The sequence below is a fragment of the Dipodomys spectabilis genome, unplaced genomic scaffold (genome assembly GCF_019054845.1).
Source record: "Dipodomys spectabilis isolate Male_0828 unplaced genomic scaffold, ASM1905484v1 ptg000320l, whole genome shotgun sequence".
Lineage (NCBI taxonomy): Eukaryota > Metazoa > Chordata > Mammalia > Rodentia > Heteromyidae > Dipodomys > Dipodomys spectabilis.
This window is the reverse complement of record NW_024870997.1, coordinates 496,840-501,125: the sequence shown is the minus strand read 5'-3', so window position 1 is coordinate 501,125 and position 4,286 is coordinate 496,840. Positions and strand designations below refer to the sequence as shown.

The following is a 4,286-nucleotide window of genomic DNA, read 5'->3' as shown; positions in this document are numbered from 1 at the left end:
ATTAATTAATTCATTCATTTGTTTTGTGCTAATACTAGCCTTGAATTCAGGGCCTGTTTCTGTCCCAGAATTTGTTATTTTTTTGTTTTAGTTTTCTCAAGCCTAGAATTTTACTGCTTGTCGCACAGCTCCATTTCTAGCTTTTGCTGGTTACTTTCAAATCAGAATCTATTGGAATTTTTTTTGCTTGGTCTGGTTTCAAACCACAATCTTCAGATTTCATCTTTCTGATTAGCTAGGATAAACACATGAACCAACAGTGTGGCTTCTATATTTTCCTCTATAGCTATCTAATGCACATACTTAGATAGTAATTTAAAACTTAGAGTATAGAAGCAAGTTGTACAGTGATGATATTGTCCTGTCAGAAATTTAAGCTAGTAAATTTCTTCTTAAAACCATGAACAAAAATACCATGATATAATATAAGAAAACTCACTATTGAACATATGAGCTTTAAGAGTTTTCTAATAGATCCATTATTTGTTACCCAACATTAGAAAAAAACTGTATAATACAGTAGTAAAAAAAAGTCTTTTGTAGGAATACTTAATTACCTTATTTTTAAAGACACCTGTTTTCATCTAAAAAAGTAGGCCTGTCTATTGTCTTCATGTGATTTTGATGGTTGAAGGTGCTTAATGAGAAGTCAAAGTGTATTACTAATCCTTTGCTATCAATTAAATCACCTTTTCTTCTTGGAACATACAATGATTAAAGCAATAGTTCATAATCAGCAAGCAATATTTCAGATTCACACTACCAGTGCAAGTGGATCACCAGTAATTAATCCTTGATACCATTTTCCACAAAGTTTTGTTCCAGATACAATCAATCTGCCTTCTCTAGCTGCTTTCCTAGACTGGACCTATTCCTTCACTATACAAGAAAAGTGATATTCAACTGATTTCAGTCAGTTCTGTTACTAGAATTATCAGGGATTTAGATTCTTGTCTGTAATTTGGTCAAAGCTATGTCTCTTTATGTAGGCTATTAAAAATGTATTTACTAATTTCAAATAAATACATAAATTCTATTTCCATCTCTTTTAAAAAATAAAATTGTTTGATCTATAAATTGATCCGAGGCATGGATTTTGTGGCTAGCTAGGTCATTGCACATCTGTCTCTTTCTTCCTCTCTCCCTTTCATGGTTCTCATAGATAATATGACTGCTCCATAATTATCCTAATTTATTTTGCTTTTATATTTTTGGTTGCATCATTTCACTTTTTGCGCTGCCATTTCCCAAATCATTTACATAGAAGGCATTATTTCATATTTTCTCGTTCCTAGAATAAGCTGCACATGAAGACACCACTGGTCCTCATTTTCAGTCTGTACCTTTCTATATGGAGGAAAACCTTTCCTCTGCTCTCTATCAATTCTCTACTCTAGAGTTAGAATAATTTCGAATAGTAAAAATGGAAAAAGAGAAAAAAAATCATGGTGAAATAACAGATGTAGAATATTCACTGGATTTTTCTGAGCAGTTCAACCAACGTGAACTATTGGGGAATATATGTGCACCTGATTCCCACTGGTACTCAATGTCTCTGCTTAGGCAATTCTGATGAAGACAAGGCACAAGATGAAAAAGTGAGGAATGATATCATTCGCAGAAAAAATGGAGAAGTATTCAAGCAAATTATTCTATGGGCTGCTGAAAATAATCAGCTTACTACAGTACAGAGACTACTTTCCAAAAAGGCCACTCATGTGAATACTAGGAATGATGATGAATATACCTCTCTTCATCGGGAATCCTACAGTGGACACTTAGATATTATCCATGAGTTGGTGGCTCAAGGCAGATATTCATGCAATAACTGTGAATTGCTGGACATCCCTACACAGTGATTATATGTGGAATAATACCAGACTGGATTCTTTCTTAGTTCATCATGATGCATATCGCAATACCCAAACTAAAGTCCTCTTGACCCCCTTGCATCTTGCTGTTTGGAATAGAAATAGCAAAAATATGCTGGATCTCCTACTATTTAATATTATCAAATTATCAAACCAGGTCTGAAGAACTTTGAAGAAACTGCATTTGATATTGCCAAAAGGATAAATATGTATCACTACGTTTTTGGAGTTGTGGAAAGCTGTAAAAATTGTTCTCCTAAGTCATAATGGTTTGGTTAAGTTTCTTAAATTTCAAAAATGCCAATCCATCCTTGTGTCCGTACAAAATATTTTCACCATACAAACAGCAGCAATATCTTACTTTAAAAATTCATGGACTCCATGGTATTCTTCAAGTGAATTGCCTGACTTTGATGTCAAAATGTATTCAAGATTTGTTTGTATACATCTATAATGATTTCTGCAGAGTTTGTGGTTTTTAAATCAGAAATCATTTTAACTTATCTGTTGAAATGAGTAGTACAGAAACTGAAGATATTTCTGGTTTTTGTCTGAAAAAAGTATATTTTAATCTAATCTGTTTTTTGTTTGTATAATATACATAATCTATTTCATTCTCTCCTAGATATAATAGTTTGAATTCTACATTGTTTTATAATATATAGGTTCATTTTTAAATGTGTTATTTCAGATAGCATTCCATATCGAAACAGTTTAACATTCCTTTTTTTCCTAGGTCCTTATAGTATGTTATTTCTTTGGAATAAAATGACAATGTTATCTAATTTCAAATGTTTTGTAAAGATTATGCTATGTAAAGGCCTTTCTAAGGTGAGGATTTAATACACTGATGTCAAACTAACTTTTAGTTCAATTAATTACATGTATTGTTACATTTTTATTTTTGTAATCATTTTTAATAACTTTTTCATTTCTTGCATCTGAAGAATGAAAAATATGGCATACTTCACAAATTTTCATATCATCCTTGTACAAGTGCCATGTTAATTTCTATATTGTTGTAATTTGGGTAAACGTGCTGCTGAAGCATGTCATATCCTGTAAATTTACATAGTTAATGATGCAGTCTTTATAAAGGCATATATCCTTGGTTGACTGTTTGTAACCAGGAAAACTTATTGTTCCCAAAATGCTATTGATCTTAATTCTCTAAAATTCTGTGTATATTGGAAAACTTACATTGTTTGGTCGATTGCTCACATTTGCAATTTTTTTTTGTCAATGACTATTTTAAGTCTTTTTCAATTAAATTTGATCATACTTTGAAGCCTTTATAGCTAGATCCAAAGGTGATGGCTTTTCAAGTACTTATTTATCAACTGAGTTAGCTTTGTGGAGCTAATGGATTCAAAATAAGCCTTGCTTAAGAGCTACTTCTAAACTTCTGCAGCTTAAAATTTCATAAATGAGGTCTTACTGGCACAAATGTCTACCTGACCCTTCACTCTTCTTCCATGTAGCAACAGACCAACCAGAATATCTTACCCTGACAGCATAGATTTCCTTTTTGGAACAAAACTAATCTTAGTTAAGAGGGATTATAGAGAAATGAACAGTTAAGACAGAATCGTTTAGACTAGAAGGTATTTTATCAAAATATAATTGTTTGTTATACCTAACATTTTAAAAGTAGCTAAAGCCAAGAAAGTGAAAATAAATTCATATGCATGATTACCTAATGTCCTGGCCAGGATACCATCCAACCAGGCAGGAATTTACACTACTGCCTTTCTTTCACCAAATATTTTCATAGGTACAAGAGAAGTCTATATGTTTCTCCTTGATATTAGGCCTTAAATTGGTAATGGTTTAATCACAGTGTTTCCTCTTGCCTCTAGGCTGTAATCTACAAATGGTAAAGCTTTAGGTCCAACTCTACCAAACACTGAGGTAGAAATAATGGAATAATACTTTAAAACACAGTTGCCTTTGATACCCTAACCACAACAGAACATTGCAAAACATGTGCCTTTTTCTTATATTATATATAGTTATATATTTTATATTTATACGTGCTGATATTTTATTTCACACAGTGAAGCTTACTAGAATTAATTGATAATTTGACAAATAAATAGATATATATTACAATAAATAGATTGGAATATAAATAATTGTGCTTAGAATATATATTAATATATGGCCGGGCGCTGGTGGCTCACGCCTATAATCCTAGCTACTCAGGAGGCTGAAATCTGAGGATCACGGTTCAAAGCCAGCCTGGGCAGGAGAGACCGTGACACTCCTATGTCCAATAAACCACTAGAAAACCAGAAGTAGCGCTGTAGCTCAAGTGGTAGAGCGCTAGCCTTGAGTTGAATAGCTGAGGGACAGCGCCCAGGCCCAGAGTTCAAGCCCCACGGCCGACCAAAAAAAAAAAGAATATATATTAGT

General features: G+C 32.8%; 1 pseudogene; it reads right to left on the bottom strand.

The window, feature by feature from the left end:
- Window positions 1-2,822: 2,822 nt before the first annotated feature.
- On the bottom strand, window positions 2,823-2,922 carry LOC122128018 (annotated as a pseudogene).
- Window positions 2,923-4,286: the final 1,364 nt, after the last annotated feature.